Below are 20976 nucleotides of genomic sequence, written 5' to 3'. Positions count from 1 at the left end.
TGATAGAGCCCCAGGGCCCTTAGAGAGCAGAACAACTTCTGCCAGTGGTCAGCAGGCGCCTGCAATGCCCTGGCTCTCCATCCCCATCACCAAGGCATGAGGCAGCCCTTGAGGGGAGGAGCTGAGGCGATGCCTCCAAAGGGGCCAGTCCTGACCCCACACCAGCTGCCTACTCCTGACCTGAGGGACAGAACTGCAATTCTATCTTTTTAACCAATGACAAATAAAAGCATCTTAGAGAGAGGCACATGGGGAAGGTAGCAGAGCCACCTGGAGTCATCCCTTCTTTCCCACAGTACCTTTTCCTTTCATATCCCTTCCTGCAGAAGTCTGGCCTCCATGTCACACATCTCCCTCCCAGTGCCTGTTGGCCTGGACGCAGCAGAAAGGCTTCCTGGCAAACAGAATAAAACAAAGTGAGTTGCTGTCTCTTATCCCCTGCCAGGCAGAGCTCTGAGTCCAGGATCCTCCAGCTGGTATGGGGACCAGAGGCTCCGATGACATAATCGGGGACGGCACACTTTCTCCACAGGTGCCATTTAGTTTCAAGCATCCATTCAATCCCTGCAGAGGGATGAAAACCACAGTGTCAACTGCCTTCAACCCAGCTCCTTTGGAGGCCCGTTTGGTATTAACATCAAAGCACCATGCATATTTATCATTCCTCCCTCCTCAGAATTACACGAGGCATCTGACAGGTACACAAAAGCTCCATAGTCTCCACTTGGACTCCAAAAAGGCATCAGCAAGTTCAAATGCAAGTTGAAAATTCCCTGAAATAGGTATATTTTCTTTACTGGGAGCCTGGGAAGGATTATCACTTAGCATCCTCTCCAAAATCAATTTGCGTCCACTTACCAGTCGCTTCTGGTGCAAAATAAAGGAGCTTATGGTTCATCATTCGGGATTTAACAGAGGACACACGGCTAGCTCTGATGAGAGGATTTCTGGGTGGAGGATGGGATCGCAGACAATACTCTGTCTTTGGTCTTACTTTTTTTTTTTTTCAAGAGCATGCCTACTCTTTGAAATATAATGGGAACATTAAAATATAGATTCAAGTAGGATCTGATAAAAGAAAATAGTCAGCTCTGGTTGTGCCTAAAGTACTTAACATTTCTTTGAAAAGTTAAGAAAAGAAGAGCAATACAGAACTTTGGAGAAAAATAAGTATGCATGTGTTCGTGGAAGAAACATGAATAGAAACCAACCGCTATCATGAGTGGTGGTTACGTTCACATTAAAACTTTTTCTTGTTTATTGGCATTATATATATGTATTGGCTTTGCCTCCGATGAAAGCAAAAAAAGCTTGTGTAACTTCCAGATTTTTCCATGTGTTGGTGGACTTTAGTGAGTGAAACCTAGACTCAGATTTTTCCATGTGTTGGTAGACTTTAGTGAGTGGGGACCTGGACAAGGGGCCCCTCAACTCATAAATGTGAATGCTAATCCTCCCTGCTGGGGCCCCTCTTCTCTGCCCATGGTGGGGCCTGTAATTTCCAGGTGATTCACAAGAGCCCTGAGTTTTCCAGAAAGGGGCTTGGGTTTCCCAGGGTAGCTGAATTAAATATGGCCCATCTGGAACCACGTTCAGTAATACTGGGAACGGCTGAGGGCAGCACCTCTTCTAACCTTGGGGAAATGAGGGCCCGGAGCAGAGAAGGGACCCCCCCATCCCACCTCATTGGAAAGCAGCAGACTTCCAGAGACCACCACCCTGGATGATCTCCCATCCACACAGCTCCCTGGGCAAGATGCTTCAATGCACTTTAGAGGCAGGGAAGCCATCGTGCCTGAGGAGTGATTTTCCCAAAACCACAAGACAAGCTGTTTAAGGAGCAGGACTACGTTCAGTTTGTCCATGTCCTAGTTGGGGGTTGGCTTTTTATGCCACGCTCCCCATGCTCGGCTGTGAATGTAGAATAACCCAGAAAGGAAACAAGGAAGGCGGCACGGCTGGGAAAGCAGAGCTGCAAAGGATCCCAGTTATCCCTTCATTCATTTGTGCGTGCAATAAATATTAGCAGCGCAGTGGGCAGATCGAGGGAGAGCACCTAGGCTCGGCCTTGCAGATCTCACCAACGACTGGGGAGAGAGGCACAGGACAGAGTGGCAGTGAGGGTTAGGCAGGAACTAGAGGCAGGCTGTTCACCTGCAGTGACCCAGAGGAAGGGGTGAGAAACTCCACACAGGTGAGTCAGAGGAGGGAGGGACTGGGGGCTGGAGAGAGAGGAAGTTCAGCAGGAGGAGGAGGGGGAAAGCATCCAGGAAATGGCATGTGCAAAGGCCCTGAGCAAGGATGGACTCAGCTGCCTGGAGAATGGACGGAGGTTATGCTGGGGACACAGTGTGTAATAGTCAAGAATATTCAAGTAAGACGAGGTAACAGAGACATCCTCAAACCGCGGTGGCTCTGCACAATGTTTTCCTTCTTAGTCCTGGGCAGCCCAGGGAAGGTCAGGCAGCCCTTGTCCATCTGAAACACGTCATGGTGGTGGTGGGAACACATCAGCTCCTAATTCCTCTGCCTGGATGTGTTGTGTGTCACTTCCTCTTATGGCCCATAGGCCAGAGCAGGTCGTAGGGCCCCAATATGATTACAAGGGATGCTGGGAGATGTGGGGGTGCATGGATACTTTCTACCAGAATGCACTAGAAGTAAGGGGCCTTACAGGACTAGAGGAAATTGAGACTGTCAGGTTGTAAAGAGCCTCAGGGAGAAGCTGGGCCTCAGAGAAGGGACAGGACTTGCCCAAGGTCACCTAGAGTGTGGGTTTCCTGAGCACTAGTCCACTGCCCTTTCTGTTCCATAGTGCAGGGCAAGATTCTGAAGCTAGAGGAGTGTGTCCTCTAATTAACTGGCATGGGGCTGTCTCCGGTTACTGCAGAAAAAACAAAGGGGATAATCACATCACCGGCCCCAGGGCAGCGGGCAGATTTCAGATGTCTTCTCCCAGCAGGTGAAGTAGATCAGTCATGTTTCGGGGTCCACTCCAGCGCTGAGTAGTGTCACCTCCTCCCACAGTGAAGCCGGACTCTGGAGTGGGCCGGTCTGGGTTCACATCCCAGCTTTGCCACTAACTCGCTGGGTAACCTTGGGCCTCAGCCAGCCTCTCGTCTGTAAAATGGAGATAATTGCATTGCCTACCTTGAGAGAGATTTTATTACATATTAACCAAGCAACAGCTGTTAACTACTTCACTTCTGCCCTCTTTAAGTCACTCTGGACTTAATGCACCTTCCGTGGTTCTTTTCATTTCCACTTCATGTTACACACTAGCCATTTTACAAACACAGAGACCAAGGCATATCAGGCAAGTGGCAAGTGAATTTTGAAGTTGGACCTACCCAGTGCAAAGTTGCTTTTGGGTTCATGGAGCCCCATGACCTAGAAGCCCTGGTAGAGAAGGTCAAGTGTGTCTGGGGTCTTGCACCTTAGCTGTGTGGCCTGCGGCAACCCTGGGCCCCTCTGAGTCTCAAATCACACACTTTCTCTGACTGGGAGGCTGAGAACTCGCTTCCTAAGGATGGACTCACTGTATTTCCAGCTGGGGCACATGGGCATTGTGCACTCAGAAGGTTTCAGAAGTCACACAAATGCTGTCCCCCCTCATCCTAAACTGAGGCCTTTGGTCTTTCAGATCAAAAACCTCTAGCGACCTTCCTGGTCTTGTCTTGTGGTCCCCCTACTTTTCTGGGCTTCATCCTGCCTCTTTAAAATTACCAATAATTCCCTTTGTTGCACCCACCATATTAAATTATTAAATATAAGTGTTTCTGAAATATTTTATCTTGACATGTATCTCCGGAGTCAAATGACCCCGGGCAGTGTTCATAATTAATTTCTTCAAAAGGAAAAAAAAAAGTGCTGGCAAGGGACTCCCTGAATGACTCCCTGTCCTGGAGAATATAGCTGACACTGGGCCCCCTTCTCTCCCTCTCCCTCCCTTCCCCAGGACTTCAGGGCAGGGGAGGCTGCAGAGTTCTCTGTCTACGGGATCTCAGAATTTCAGGCCCACAGGGGACTCTCTCCACCATTCTGGCTAGCCCTTTCCTTCTCTGGCAGAAGAAACAGGCCCCAGAGGAGCAGTGGCCTTCCAGGGTGACAGAGACAGAGGGCGGCATTAACTGGCTTTGGGGCCACCCCTGCCAGGTCACCCCTCACTCATGCATGGTCCCAGCAAGACTCCGAAGTAGCCCCATTAGGCCTCAGCCTCACCCTCTTCCTCCTCCACTGCGTCCTTCAGGACGGGAGAGGCTCCCTTGGAGGAGTGGGGGAAGCAAAACTGCTTCTTCACACACAAAAAATGCCCTGAAACAAAGGGCTTTTTTGTCCCCCTCCCCCACCACGCTCACAGAGAAAGAGAGATTAAGTTTGAGGAGTCACTTCCAATCAGAAAGCTACCATTTAATTACAATGCGCAGGAAATTACAGAGTGAATGGGCAGACGGGTGATAAGGGACGGCCCTGCAGGACGACAGGCCTGAAATCCAACCACTTCATCACAGAGCTACTTATCATGAGAGGCTGTCTGGAAGGCTGACAATCTGATTGTACTGTCAACTCAATTCATAATTAATATATTTATCAAATTAATTACTGAAAATATCTCCCCGGCGCGCACCACAAAACAGTGGCTAGCTTCATGGCGGGCTGGCTTCGTTTTCTGCTAATAACTGTGCTGTCAGTTTAATGAGGGCGGGGAGCGGCCCCTGTTTTGCCTGCCTGACAGACAAATTGCCCTCTTAAAGGGAATGATCCCTAGAATTTAAGAGAAGAAAAGAAATATGGCATTGTTTGGTGACAGCCGCAATCGCAGGCTTGTCTCGGAAACTTTGCATCAATTCTAACACACAAGAAAGGGAGGGTGGGGGTGCTTTTGGCAGCTAAATAAATACTTTATGAATTCCTGACTGATCCCTTCATCAGAGCCTCTGGTGGAGCCATTTCTCTGAGTCCTGAGTTAACCCCCAGCCTGGCCGGAATCTGCCAGTGGAGTTTTAGATTTAGGGACCTAAGAAATAGGAGATTCTCCATTCTCCATTATTTTGTAAGGAAGAAAAATCCACATGCCAGGGGTTCCCAGGGCACAGCAAGATCCTTCTGATGGGCCTCAACTGTTTGATCTCTGGTGGAATGCTCATTTTCCTCCTTTTCAAGGGCCAGGCCTTGAGGGAGTTTCTGAATTAAGATCTTTCCCAGAAGGAGTCCGCTGCCCCTGGGGCTCCTGGAGACCCTCTGATGAACCTGAAGGTCCTGCCACCACTTTGCAGCCTCCATGGCATTTTTGCAGCTCCCAGCATCTGGGCCTGCACCAGTCACTGGGCAAAGCTGGCTACGGAGACCTTGTTGACCTTTGCAGAAGCTCACCCTCCCAGGTGAGACAAGCTACCTGGGCCCAGAGTAGGGAGACGTGGGAGGCCCATATCTTGGCAGGATAGGGCAATGATCTCAGGGCAGCCACATTCATCTCTGCAGAATTGAGGCCAGGGTCAGAGCTGTCACAGAGACACACGCTGAGCAGTGTTCTGGCCTGACTGGCAGGCTTCCTGGAAGAGGCAACATTTCAGGAGCAAGGTAGTGGATGGGAAGAGACTTCACAGAAACCCAGCCCTTGGGACTGTTCCAGTTGTTTACCTCTGGTCCACTGGGGAGAGGAGAATGGTGTAGACACAGCTCCAGGCCTTGGTGTGGGGGGCCAGGGCACTCCAGAGGGTGCTTTCAGAGGGGTGTCTGCTGAGGCCTGGAGAGGCTCATTTTTATCCTAGCCCTGTCCAGATAAACCTCTGTGAGGGGAGGGGCCTTGTGTGACTTTTCGGCCTCTTTGACGCTGTATGATCACAGCCTTGAGCCTGCCTGGGTCTCTGCCCTACTCACCATTCTTTTCGGCTCTCCTAGACCCCTGCACCTTGGCTTCCCTGCACCACCCCAGCCCACCCCTGCTCATGCTCCCCTCTCCCTGTCTCCCCTCTCCTTTGGGCCCCTTGCTCTTCCCTGCTGGAGGAAATACCGATTTTCCTCAATGAGCAGGAAAAACCCTCAAACTGAGGGTTTCAGGGTCCTGGGGGTGATGCACCCACCTCTGTGGCCAGGCCTCTACTTCCTCAGCAGGTGGGCCCCTCTATACCCTTGGCCTCGTCCTACCCTAAGACCCCAGTCCCAAGATGTTTCTGGCACCAGGCTCGGACCTCTCTGACATCTATCTCCAGAGGCAGCCTAGTGTCTATGCTTGGGTCTGGCCTATTGACACCCTCCCACCCACCAGAACTTCCCCTTGGAGCAGAGCAGACACCTTTAGCCATAGCCATGGGGGAAGGTGGTGCCTTCAGAGCTCAGGCCACTGGCATGAGCAATTCACTTTGGGGAGAGAAGGTGTCTTGGCCAAATAAATCTCCATATCTTTCTAAGCGTCCAGGTGAAATACTAAAGTGAAAGAAAAAAAGAAAAAACAGCTCAGCCAGTGTTAAGGAGCTAAACTGTGGACCACCTTGGGCAGTATTCACATCCTGTGCCAGCCTCTACAGAAAGCAGGTCAGCCATGAGAGCAAGTGAATGAATGAAACCGCCATGGTGATACTTTGACTATCTTAAGAAGCTAATAATTGCTTAAATCACTTACTCTGTGGGTGTGTGTGTTGCCTATTCAGTGTATCTGAAGGGTCCAGAAGAAGGATGTCGTCTTAATTTGACATTGTAAAATTGCTAAAGGAATCGGTTGTCTCTGATCCGTGTACACATGCACAAATACTCCCTTTTCACAGTGTCCTTTAGTCAACCCATAACTCACACGGACTAATAGGAAAGTGTTTAAACGGCTCGCTGTGCCATGTGGGAAGGCAAGCTTTCACCTGGCACATCAGTGGCATAAGAGGAGCCAGACTATGGGGTTGGCAGGGGACATCCAGTGACACATTCTTAGGACGTCTTCAGCAGCAAAAGATGTGGATAATTTATACGATGTTTAACTAGCTTTTAAACAGCCAGTTTTTCTTATACAGTGACTGGGTTTCCATAAAACAGAGACAAGGCTGCCTATTTGGCTTGGGTATAGAGGGGATGGGGCAGTAAAGTTAATGCAGTGAGAAATCTATTGCACTCTGACATTAAACTCAACATGGGACATAAAGAATTAGGCCTGCTCTAAACCATGGCAGCAGGTAAGAAGATGAAGCAATTGTTCCAGATAGAAACCACCCCTTGTGAACGGGCAGGAGCCTCCTCCCACTGCGGAGCTGGGAGCCAGGAGAGAGGTGGGCAGTCTGAGCACCCAGCATGGTGGGGCTTGGCCACGCCACACCACTCCTGGACCCCCAAAGTCAGAGAAGTACTGGGAAGAGAAGAGAAAAAAGGGGGAAAAAAGAAGTTTGCAGCTATGACAAAGCCTGCTGTGTGGGGCAGGGGAGCAAGTGGAGTATCTTGAATGTCAAAACGGTCCTTTGAGATGTAAGAGAATAAAAGGATGAGAAGAAGAAAGGAAGGAGAAATAGAAACCGATAGAACTAAAGCAATCTCAGGCAGGTGGCCAGTGGGCTTTTGTCTGAGGTTGGGTTGTTAGCTATGGACCACTTTTATTTTCAGAGGAAAATGCTGAGGTCACCTCAGTCAGCAGGCAGGGAAAGAGCCTTCCAAACTGGGTGGAAATGAAGACAGCAAAGACCTTCCTGAAAGACCAAAACCCCCCTGCACTGTCCTCATAAATGGAGACGTTTAATTGGGGTAAGGAGCCATGACACGGGTCTCAGTCAAGGGGATGAAGATGTGCACAGCCAAGCGTGACAGTGAGACATGTTCGTGAGCAAGAGGAGATGTCACCGGTGGTGTCTACCTGTGTGCATGGCAGCTGTGCAGCTTGGGGGATGGGATAAGGAGGAATTCCAAAACAGATAGAACCCCTTTTGTGGTCAAGTTCAGGGATATGGCCTCACTGATACATCCATTTGTGTAGTCAACACTTTACCACCAGCTCTGTGGTGGTGGCATACAGTTGGAGACCCAGTAACTCTCCCAGCTTTCCCCAGCACACAGTTGCAACCTCTGAGTACTAAAGAATCACCTGGGAGCTTAAAGTGAAGCTTTCTGGGCTCCATCTCCAGAGAGTCTGATGTGGTCGGTCTTAGGTGGGGCTCAGAAATCTGCATTTTCTTCTTTAAATCTCAGAAGATTCTAACAGGAAGAGATATGAAGCTCAAGCTTTGATAAACATGGGCCTGGCAGGAAATATGAATGGTCAATAACTCAAGGAAAGAATGCCAGGAATTTCCCAGAGAAGCTGGGGTCCTCGAATTAAAGGGTACGACATGGTGAGGGGTGGAACCCTAAGCCTGTGTTTTCTCCAACATCATCCTCATCATCAAGTTGGACAAACTAGGAAAATGAGAGATGATGCTGCCAGTGGAATCACATCTTGTGCTTTCCACTAGAACTCAGGAAGCCCAAGACCCCTCCTCGAGCAGGGAGAGGTGCAGGGAGGGTCTGGTGGATGGAGCAAAATGGCTGCCCTCCGGTGGGGCAGACTCAGAAGTTGATGGAGGCCAAGTGAGCGTGAGGAGAGGTGCAGCAGGCCAAACCCTGGTCTGAGCAGCTGCACCTCCCCAGTGCTGTGTGACCTTGGGAAAGGCACTCACCTTCTCTGAGCTTCAGATTCCTCATTTATAAAATGAGACAGCTCAGCAAGATGTCATCAAGTGTCCTGGTATCCCCGAAGGCCTATGACATTGTTCTTATTTTTTTAAAAATCATAATTGCCCTGAACTTTACTAGCCTTAAATCCTCTGGTCATTGAAGCCACAATAAATAAGAAGGTATGGAAGAATACATACTCCTAGGAGTTGTGAAAATACTAAAAACGAGATTAAAATTAAAGCCTGGTACCTATGAGGAAGCCAAGATATAAAGCAATGAGCTCTGAGGACCTACAGCTGCCCTGGCCCACCCCACATTGAAAACCCTCCCCCAGCCAGCACCCCTTCAGGACACTGTGGGCTTGGATAGTGATTTGATCTACTTGCTCTGGAAAAAAGAGCAATGTGAAGGCCGGGGCTGCCCCTCTGTTGGCGCCCCTTCAGCTGGCTTGTTAGATTTCCTCATGGACAACAACTTCCTGGGAATAAAACTCAGCAGCAGGCATTGTGAGAAGGTTGAAGAGTGTGTGGAACACCAGCTGTAAATACCAGCCCGTCACTGTCATGGTGAGTTAGTTAATAGATGTGTCAATCCCGGCATCACTGTTGCTGCCTCCTGCCTTGAGCAACAGCTGAGCCCAGCTAGAGGAGAAAGCCCAGGCCCCAAGTCTCGTGTTCTTCAGACTCTACCAGGATGTGTCTGCCGTGTTTCCCCCATCAAAGAAGAGGAAGCTGCCTGAAGACCTGGGAACAGGGAAACACCAAAAGCATCATTTACCTGTGGTTAAATAAGGACACAGGAGGACGCAGGTGGACTTTGTAAGATAGATGGACCATTTTTTTAACAGCTGAATAGTATTCCATGGTATACATATACCACAGCTTGTCCTTTGTATTAACCTGGATGGACGTGGAAGACATTATTCTTAGTAAAGCATCACAAAAATGGAGAAGCATGAATCCTATGTACTCAATCTTGATATGAGGACAATTAATGACAATTAAGGTTATGGGGAGGGGGAAGCAGAAAGAGAGAGGGAGGGAGTGAGGTGGGGCCTTAGTGTGTGCCACACCTTCTGGGGGCAAGACATGATTGCAAGAGGGACTTTACCTAACAAATGCAATCAGTGTAACCTGGCTTATTGTACCCTCAATGAATCCCCAACAATAATAAAAAAAAAAAAAGACAGACGGACCAGGATTCGGTAATCCTTAAGCAGTTATGTAGACAAGCTGTTTATCCTCTCTAAATCTGAATTTCTTCATCTGTGAAATGGGCACAACAATACCGATTTCCCAGAAGTATTGAAAAGATTACAGAAAATGTAAATAAATGCAAAATGACAAGTACAGTGCCAGGCACATAGCAGGGGCCTACGAAGGAAAGCGTGACAGAGTCTATCACCCAAAAAATGGTCCCACGTGCACCTTCAGACTATCTCCCCTTCCCTTTGTGACATGGAGTCCATTTGCCTCACTTGAACCTGGAGAGGAAGGGACTTTGTGGCAGAAGCTGAGAGGGCAAGAGGGTGCATGTGAGCTTGGCTCTCTGCTCCGCTTCAGATAAAACCACCCACCAGGTCCATGTTCCATGAAACTGAGACTGGCCCCTGGAGGCTTCTGTGTGAGTTTCTAACTGTGATCTTACTCAGTAAGATTAATACCCAGCTTAGGGACCCATAGCTGTGCCTTAGCCAATCACGTGCAGCCAACTATCCAAACCACATCCAAGTAACACATGCGACCAAATGGCTGTCTCTCACTCCTTTTGTCCTCACACATGGCAGGGTGGCCCAAGGTGGCCACTGGATCTGAACTGCTCCCTTTTCTAGAATCACAAATGAAAGCCAACCGAGATCTACAGAACTAGACTTTTTATAATTTTATCTTTTAACACCTTTCATAGAAGGCCCCACCCTGAACCTTACCTAATCCTGATTATTCCCCGATATTCCCCACCTCCAAAATTCATATTCAACATAGGAATTTGAGCATTAAGTTTCTAACACATGAAATCTGAGGGACATTCAAGCCATAGCAGTGATTAAAGGTGATAGGAATTCTTGGCTTTCCTGGGACAGGTGCTTTGGGATCCCTGAGCTGACATTGAGAAACTGGTGACCCAGAAGCCACCATGCTAGAGAGAGTGGAGAGAGGTTGCAGAGACAGACAGTCTCAGAGACTCCACTGCCTTCCTGGCCTGGGCACCATACAGTGAGTGAGGGAGTGTGGTACCTTAGAGCACTCTGGCCTCCAGGCTTCAAGGCTCCCAGCTTTGCCAAGCATAGTAAATTGAAGATTCCCGAGAAAAAGCAGTGCTGGTGTTGTTTTAGGTTTGGCGCTAGCTTGTCATGCAGCCTTGGCCAGCTGGGAAAGGATCCTTCCTTGGTTGTTCCAAAGATGCAGGAAAGGGACTCTGGATTGGGGTTGGAGGAGGGGGAGAGAAAGCCATAAAGAGTCAGAGCAAACTCCAGCTCGAGGGTGCTGGGTCAATCCTAGAAAGACTGACCTGGGGGCAGTGATGCAGCTCCAGGACACAGAAAGTACGAGCAAGCTGCCTAGAGGGCTGGAAGAAGATCCGGAGGGCCTTTCTATGACTGGCCAAAGGACAGAGTAAGTCAGTGCAAGGCACTACGGGCTGTGCTGGGGACCTCAGCGATGACAGCCTGCCAACAAGGGAAAATCTACCCACAGTAACAGTAAGCAGTTCCCTTGCAAACCTTAGTCAGGGATCAGCACGCTATGGCTGGTGGGCTAAATGTAGCTTTCTGCCTGTGTTTGTAAATTAAGTTTTATTGGAACCACCTTGCACATCTGTTCAGGTATCGGCCATGGCTGTTTCCACACTATATCTACAGAGTCAAACAGTTTTGGCGGAGACCATTCGGCCTACAAAGCCTTAAATACTTACTTCTGACCCTTCCTTATAGTACAAGCTTGCCAACCCCTGACTCGAGCTACCAAAAGCAAGACCCTGAGATACAAAATGTTCTGGCTGGTGTGATCTCTGCTGAGGAAGGCCATGTGGGGGGGTGGGGGTATGTGGCCACCCTCTTCCCTTAGTTATTAAATGCTCACGAGCACCTAACGCACGGCGGGCTCCCCGCTCTGCCAGGGGACAGAGGATGGGTATGTACAATCCTTCTCTGGTCAGAGATGAGGGGCCACGCAGAGATAGCCACACAATCACAGCAGGGGAGCACAGAATGCTGAGAAGCACAGTGGAGCCACAGCCCGCAGGAGCCGGGCGGCCTAGAGCGGGGGAAACCACCCGCACGCAGGGGTGGGCAGCCAGGGAAGGCTTCCTGGACGAATCACGGTGGCCCTAGGTTCTGTAGGAAGAGCAAGTTGTGGTGAACACACAGGGCAAGGTGAGGCACGTGGGGCAGGGCCAGAGCGGGCATCTGGACCGGGAAAGCAGCGGGTGCGAAGGCAGGAGAAGGAGATGGCGAAACAGGCAACCTGGTTCACTTGGCTGAGAGAACGTGGTAGTAGACAGGGACAGGAGAAAGGGCCAGAGTCAGGACCAGCCAAGTAATGGGGGGCCAGAGAGTTAGCACCAACCAGGCAGGCCCTGCCAGCAAGGCAGAAATGCAAAGGCTGAGTATTGCTTTGTTTTGTAAAAGACTTGAAAGGTATGGCTCTCTCAGAGTCGGGGGAGGGAGTGCAGATTCCCAGCTGTGCCTGCCTTCACAAGACACGGAGGTGTCTATACCGAACCCCGGGTTCCTGTGCTCATCGGGGGCACCTGCCCTGGGCCACTGGCCTTTTGAGGGTCCAGAGCACAGGAACAATATGATGAGCTACCGGTAAGCCGTGAGGCTACCCTCCCCGGCACCACATCTGGGAATGCCCCCCCCCCCCCCCGTGTGCTCATATTCTTTCCTACCCTAGCAAGTTTCACCTCAGGTCAGCTTTCAGGCTGGGGGGTGGGGGGGGAAGAGCTGGCAAGTAGAACACATGAGTGGGGAGGGCACAGCCACATGCCATGTGTCATCTTCCGGTGAGCTGCAGGTGACGTGTATCCTGGAAGCCTGTCTCTGAGAGTGCGCCAGGGAACAAGTGGGCCTTTGTTGACAGGCCTGGCATCTGAAAATGAGCAGGGAGCCGGCATTTTGACTTTGGCTGGAACATGGTAGATGTAAACCTGAAGGCAGCTGGGGGTCCCCAACCCCTCCGTCTCTGCGTAATGCACCCCTGTTAAGTGGTGTTGTCCTCCCATGTTTCCTTGTTTGGAAGCAGATACCTTTATAGCTGTTTATAAAGGTAAATTATTGCTAAATACAGAGGCACTTCATGCAAGCAATCCTCATCATAAACCTGCTCCCTCCACAACCTTGCCTATTATTGTCATTATTGTTATTACTTTCGCTGAGGAGTTTGAGTCTCCACTATGAAGAAGGGAAGTTCTGACAAGAAAGGCGTTGCCACAGGGCTGGTGGGGGAACCCAGCTTCCCCGGGAGCACCTTTGGGATGGGCTCAATTTCCCATGCCAGCACCCTTGGCATTCCTCTGCCAAAAGCCTTGCTTCCCTGTGTCAAGAAAGTGGAGATGCCTGGGGGTGGAATAAACATTCAGCTTGGCACAAGCCCCAGCTCTGCCCCAACATGGAGTGACTTTTGGGAGCAAGTCCTGTGACATCTGAGGGCCTCCGTTTCGTCATCTACAAAATGGGAGGAAGAATGATCCTTTCTTAGAAGAAGTACTTTGAGCTCCTTTGCAAAATAAAACTAATTAAGTGAAAAACTCAAAAGCCTGTTTAAAAAAACCTAACAGCCTAATCCTCGGAGTGGAGAGCCCACGAGGCACCTGCTGTTTCAGGAACCTGAACCAGCATGTCATTGGGCCCGGGATCTATAGATGGCAGCCTCTGCTCTCGCTAAGATCTGCTCCCACTGACCTGCAAGTTCTCAGCAAACGGGACAGGGTGGGAAGGCCAGCTGAAATGAGACGATTCGGTATTTATTTCAGAAGTCAAGTAAATCTCCTGTAGACCAACCTGGCCATTAGAAATGTTTCAACTTGAAAATAAGCCTGTTTCTAAAATAATGATTTACAAATCGTATTTTCATTGGAGGAAAAATAGTCTGCAAATGAGCTCGTACCTTGTAAAATGTTATCACCCGAATGTTTAATTAAATTCTACGAAAGCAGGGGCGTCTTCTGTGAGATCCTCCTCAAATAATTCCTGCCTCCTTTCAGTGGCTGTTTCACGGCTGCTTAGGTGTGACCTTTGAGCCGAGGGAACATGCTCTGCTCCTGTGTGGCCTGCACGTCCGTTTTAAAATAATCCAGTTGGATCCTGAGCACTCACTATCTCAGCCTCACGCAAGTCATTGACAATTACATTCAAAAGTCTGCACCATTTAGAGTTTGTGCTCACTGACCATTGTTTTCATTAATGAAAACAAAGAGGCAGCACGTTTATATCCTCATTTGACAAAAATTTATCAAATTAGGCCGAGCCACATGAAATGGACATTTTTGTAGGTCAGACATTGTCAAACATCATCATTTTCATATGATTCAACTTAAATGCCAGGGTCAATGCGAGGTGTGATGGCACAAGTGAGAACCAGGCCTGTGGGTGCAGAGGGTGACAGTGAGGTAAGCAGCCAGTTTACTTTGACACAGGCCTGTATTAAGGACAGAGTGGGCTGTTTGGGGACATGATCTAGGGAGTAAACAGTAGTGGGTGGGATGGATGTGACTTCTCAGAGTGAGGAGAGGAAGTTTCCTTAAGAGGCAACGCAGGGAGACATTGTGCTCGGCGGGGAGACAGCAGATGCCAGGCCTGGAGGTATGAGCGCCTGACAGTCTGCTGTCCTGGAAGAAGCCAGCGTGCCCAGGAATGGAAACACAGGGGAAGGACAGGGTGGGGGCCTTCAAAGCTGAACGGAGAGGAGCCCTCCATCCAGGCACAGTCATGCTGACAAATGGCAAGACGGGGTTGGCCTGCCTCTAGCAGGGACATCTGGACAGGCCGAGCAGCAACTGGGACCAGTAGACCTGACAAGGTGAGGGATGCTGAAGACCTGCTCGGGGGAGCAGCAGTGGAGAGAGAGGGGACAGAGGGCATGGATCTCAGGATTGAGCAGCTGATTGGATGTGAGAGAAAAGGCAGGAGGTGGTATCTGTCCGATGGAGAACACAGCAGGGGGCAGGGGAGAGACAAGACTTAGGGAGATGATGCATTCGTCTTGAGCTCAGTGGGCGTGGGGTGTTCGTAGGTCATCCACGGGGCTGGTGCAGCAGCTCTGCACCCACAGATCCAACACTCAGGGGGAGGGAGTCTCTGAAGGAGTTGGCCCAAATTTGGGGGGTGGGTAAAGGCTGTTGAAGTGTGTCGTTCAGAGCTCAGTCCCCCAGCATCAGCGTGCATGGGAGTCAGGGGTGCCATCTCTGTCCTCTGAATTAGAATCTCAGAGAGGGTTGCTGAGACTCCACATTCTTAACCATCTCTCCAGGAACCAAATTTGCAGAGACTTTCCTGTGGCCCTAGAAGGAGAAGATAACAGCATCGGAGGACCCTAAAACCAGAAGTTTCTTTAAAAACAAATAAATAGAAAGAATAACCCAGCACTGTTGAGGGGGCAGTGAACAAGACCCTTTCACAGACATGTTGTATAAGTATCAAGACCTAAAATAACAGTGAAAAATCCCGACGAAGAAAAACCTAAAAACCAGGTAGTGGAAGCAGCAAAGAACTTGCTGCTTCCCACTGAAATGCTGTGAAGGACAGAAGTAAAGATGACAGCCCAGCCAGCGTTTTTACATTTAGTGAAACTTTTGTTGTGAGGAGCATTTACTACCAGTGATGGAAACCCAAGCTAGGCAAGTTAAACATACTGAATACACCCAGGAAAACTGAATTTACCGTCAGAAGGGAGAAACAGATTTAATACATTAGTCTTAATGTTTAAAAAAAAAAAAAACTGAGGGCGGCGCCTGTGGCTCAGTGAGTAGGGCGCCAGCCCCATATGCCGAGGGTGGCGGGTTCAAACCCAGCCCCGGCCAAACTGCAACCAAAAAATAGCCGGGCGTTGTGGCGGGCGCCTGTAGTCCCAGCTGCTCGGGAGGCTGAGGCAAGAGAATCGCGTAAGCCCAAGAGTTAAGAGGTTGCTGTGAGCCGTGTGACGCCACGGCACTCTACCTGAGGGCGGTACAGTGAGACTCTGTCTCTACAAAAAAAAAAAAAAAACTGAAAGGCAGCTTAAGAAAACATCAGAGTTCGTTATGTAATCAAATGTGTAAACAGGCACCATTGTCTGAGCCACAGCCAAAGGTGCAAATCAGGAGAATATTAATCTCGCCCTGCCCCCGACACCCCCATTATGCTGTTTATGCCTCTTTACAGCGCTAGGCTCAGTCTGCCTAGGATTAAGTGATTTACATCCCTGTCTGCTCCCCCACCCACCCCCTGTGCTGTCCTTCAGGGCAAAGACCTTGCCTTTGTCACATCCACGAGCATTTTGTGTTCACTTTGAACTTCCAGCATCGCAAGGAGCTTCCCAATTCTGGTTTGCAGAGCCAGAGTTTCCAAAGCTTGATCGGAATCCTCCCAGTGGTTGTTCTTTCAACAGTAAAGTGACTTTAAGACACCAGCCGCAAAACGATTTTAGGAAAGGACAGAAGGCACAGCGAAGGAAAGTGACGAGGAGGAGGGAGGCCCTGGCACTCAGAGCAGGGTTGCATGACAAAGGGTGGGTTGAAGGGGAAAGATTCCTAAGCAGTCCCCTCATTTGGGATTCACCAGCTCACCTGCTCTCACACGGTGCTCTTCTGATAAGCTGCAAAATCTAAAACTCCTTATTAAATGTCAGATAAATCGGCTAGCCTGGGGCAAAGCCAGCGAGTGGGCGGGTGTGTGCGCCAGTCCAGTTCTCCGTAATTGATGGGCTCTGAATAAGCAGGGCCAATCCAGGCTGATTGCAGATGAAATGACTACAGCCAGCAAAGTTCAAATAAGAAATATGTGAACTTTAAAGTACTTGAACACAAATCAAGACAGTGAGTTTTTATAAAAATCTTTACTAGCTCAAACTGCTGAAGCTCAGCATGACCTTTATCCTTGGGGCGCGGAGCTGGTGGTGCAGGGAACGTGCACACCATATATCAGGCTGCGGGAAAATCGTGGCGGGGAGGGCCACGTGCCAGACTCGCCACTCCCAGCCCTCTGAGCCCGTGCCTGTGTGGACGAGGGAGGCAGTGACTTTGAGATGTCAACTCTTCTCCGTGGTTCCGCTTTGCAGGACGCCAGGCAGGCCCTTCCATGTTCCCCGGCCATTTGGATAACGGGGCTGTGAGCTGGCTGCAGACCCCAACACAGGCCTTTTGTGAAGTCAGTGGCCCCAGGCCCAACACCAGCTGAGCACAGTAACCACACATCACAGAGGCCTTGCAGGGGATGGACAATAATCACTGGAGAGCACGTCTTCCTCTCAGCCCTGGTAGGTAATATATTAATCTATCTCCCACACCTAAGCCCTCCCTAGCTATTCCTGAGAGCAAGCATCCCTATACCTTATAAGCAAGTGGAAGGTTCTAGAGGTCTTCAGCTATTCAAGGACAGAACTAAGTTGTCACCTCACCTGTTGGACTCGAATCCTCTGTTCTTTCTATCTCACCAAGCCATGTCCCTTCACGACAAGCAAGGTAGGCACGGTTTGCAGTCTTATTCTACATGGAGTTTTCATTTTTTCCTTCATACATCTCCCAGCTGGGCAGTGAGAGGATCAGGTAAAAACCCCTCCTGGGCAATAGTGCCATACTCTAACGTGCCAGGGGACTCCTCTGTATAGCTACTGTGTGCTCTAGTTTATTTATCACTTCCCTTCTTCAACAAAGCTGTCTTGGGCCTCCTTTGTATGCCAGACCATGAGTAAACACCCAAGTGTGGTAGAGTTGATCCTTTCCACAAATAATGTATGATCTATAGAGGGGAGAGAAACAGCCACAGTTCATTTCTATCCCATAGCACTGAGGGGAGATAGGAATAGAACACCTCGGGATAGGAAATAGAATAATCATAAAGGGCTTCCTGGAAGAGGTGGCCTTCAGGGAATGGTTGGGACTAGGATTTATAGATGGAATAGCATAGGAATCCTTGTTATTCTAAATAATAAGGCTGTGACAACCTTACTAGGGTTTTTTTTTGTTAAAGGGGGTTATCCAACCATGCTCAATGGAAAAAGTGGCCCAGGCCATCCACCTCTAGGCTTAGGACTCTGCCTGTGTGATGCTGCCTCTAGCTGAGAAAAGTGGGCAGGAGTCATCCTACACAAAAGCACAGCACCCTGGAAAAGGCTGGCACAGGGGTTGGAAACACCTGCAATCCTGTTAGACTGGAGCATGAACTACATGAAAGTCAAATGAAGGTTGGAAAGGTGAAGTGTACATGGAGTTGGAGGCCATCCATTCATCCATCCATTCACTCTCCAGCCAGTGCTCAGTGAGCAGCTGCTTGGCACCAGGAACTCCATTACACAATGGAGACACCATCACAAGCCCAAGTTTCAAAAGGCCTGGGCTTGGGCACAAGTACCAGTCAGGGAGGATGACTCTCCAGAATTATCTAAACATTGCACACTTAGCTCTTGCTTGTGACTACCAAAAGCCACTGGCTTTCAAAACCAAAAATACATATCTCCAAGTGTGGGTTCAGAAACTACAAGAGGAGGATTGACAGGTAAAATACAGGATGCCCACTTAATTTTGAATTTTGGGTACATAACAGATAATCTTTTCATTTCACTATACCCCAAAAGCTGCAAGGGACATAATTTAGATAATCTTTTAGTTTAAGTGTGCCCCAAATGCTGCAAGGGGCATAATTTATACCAAAATTGTTCATTATTCATCTGAAATTCAGATTTTTAACTGGATATTTTATGTTTTTGTTTGCTAAGTCTAGCAACCCTAAATCTAAGTGATATTTTAACCAAGCTACCCTGTTTTGTAAATGGGCCAAGAGAAGGGATAGGGTCAAGGTCACCCACAGAATTAAATGAGTGAGGCAAAGGGGAGAGGCCAGGTTTCAAGGACCAGCTCGGGGCTCTTTCAGCTCTGAGTGGCTCCCTTGGCCCTCGCCAGAGAGACCAGGATGCAGGCACAAGCTCACAAGTGACTGAATTGAGTCGTTTAGTCTTCTAGTCCCAATAGATCTGTTAAATTTTTGTGTCAGCTGTAGAGCAGCTCTTAATCATGGTGGGAAAAGTAAGAATTTGGACAGTGAAATTCCTGAGAAGTCAGGGTTGCTCTGACCCTGGAATCAAAGACTGCAGCCAGGATAGGAAGCAGTTAAGTCCTGAGGATGCCCCCCACCCTGCCCACAGGCTGTAATTGTAGACAGGTGTGCGGAGGCCATCGCAGCCTTCAGTGGTGAAATGCTTTGGGGAAAATAAAAATGTAATATCGGCCACAGCTTAGGGGAAATCAAATTTTCCCTTTAGAGCAACATCTCAGGAGACTGTGGCCAACTTCAAGGTGCCTTTATCTAAACACATTCCATTAGGAAAGGAACAGGAAGAAGCCCTGGCCTCTCCAGGTAACTCAATCAGACTCGGAGGCATTCACAGGGATATCGGTTACCATAAGCCTCGCAGGGCAGCGAGGAGATTAAGAGGAGGATTACCTGCCACTTACGACGTGTCATCAAGGAAAGAACAGCTTCAGCTACAAGCCCTGTTTAATCAGGTCCTGGTGGGCTTTTCTCAAAAGGATGGCTGACAGCATTTCTAAGCATGTTTTAAACTGTCGGTCATATCGGTGATGAGGACTCACCAACGGAGAGTGACAGCAATGTCAACAGTGCCCATTGAAGGACTTTCTGACAAACGGCCTTTTATGAAATGATGAGAAGTTGGACCAGAAGGTGCTGGCCTTGTCACAGAAGCTCCGGACCACTTAAATGCACCCTTAACGTCAACATCTTCAGGCATGCGTCAGCCTTACATTTCACTCCCCAGTCTGTGTGCTTGGGCCAAGACAATATGGCTGTCAAGACAGTGTAATCGGCCTTAACACCACCATGGCGACAGCAGAAGCCAGCATTTGTCTCTGCTTTGAATCTGGCCAGCCAATGATAGCCTTGTGTGGGAACCAAGAGACAAGGTACCCTGAACAGAAGGGCTGTTGGTCCCAAGACATTTTACAGCCTACACCAGCAGTCGTCAAACTATGATAAGCAGGACAAATCCAGACCACCAGTTGTTTTTATAGATAAAGTTTTATTGGAACACAAGCACGTTCATTCACTTATGCCTTACCTGCGGCCTCTACGGTGGCAAAGTAGAGGGGAAATCAAATTCCCCTCTACTTTGGATAGTAAAGGCAGAAGCTGTATGGCCCACAAAGCTTAAAATCTTTACTATCTGACCTTTACGAAAAAAAATATGGCCGATCCTTGGTCTACTATTCCTTAAAAGAGATTTCACAGTCCTGTTTAGCCTCAGATCGGCACTGGGGGAATAGGAGAATAGATGTCACATCTTGACACGTTCTGAACTCCAACATTTTAAAACCGTAATAACTGAAGAGGAGACCTCATCACAGCCCAGTATCAATGAAGTTCCCACCACAAGGAATGTCAAGTTAAATGAAAGAGATAGAGATTGATTAATTTTCCTGAAGTAGAATGCTGATCAGTCTCAGCAATCTCAGGGGGAGATGCCAGTTTCTGGGGCTGGTGTTGAGGCTGCCTGCAATTGGCACCCAGTGCCGTGTTCATCATCTCTGTCCGAATTTCACTGTTCATTTTGTGTCTGTTTCCTGCCTGTCTCTGTGCAAGAATGGCAAGACCACGGTGGTCAGTCTCACATCCCTGGACATGAATGGAACCACAAGCTGCTGCGCGGCACAGTCTGTGCTCAGCTGCCCTTTCCTCCATCCACACGTGAGGGGCCCTGTCCTACGGGATTCCTCCCATGTGTATCCATGAAGTCTTTCCTGATATCTCCAGCTGATGGCTCTTCTCCCTCCTGGGGCCTCCAAAGCAATTCTTCCAACCCTTCTCTTAGGACTGATCAAATTCTACAACAAATTGGTGTTATCTGTGGCCAGGGATACCATGGCATTCGCAGAATAAAGGTTTTCATTATTCTGGAGTGACAGACGGGTACAGACAGTAAAGATGATGCATTGTGCATTGTCTCACAAGACTTTGGGATCCCTTTCAAATCAACTGCCTGCAGGGAAAGCCGGTGTGTCATAGACAGTGACTCTGTCCCTGTGGCGAGGGTGTTGCCTAGCAAAAAAAAAAGAGTGCCAACCTTCAGTGGCCAGAGCCACGAAAAAAAGCCTGACAGAGATGAGGGCAACTTTGGGGGGCCTCCAGGCTAAGGTGCTGTTCTG

Source organism: Nycticebus coucang, chromosome 3, assembly GCF_027406575.1.
Source record: "Nycticebus coucang isolate mNycCou1 chromosome 3, mNycCou1.pri, whole genome shotgun sequence".
Lineage (NCBI taxonomy): Eukaryota > Metazoa > Chordata > Mammalia > Primates > Lorisidae > Nycticebus > Nycticebus coucang.
The sequence above is the reverse complement of the archived record's forward strand: the minus strand, read 5'-3'. Positions refer to the sequence as shown.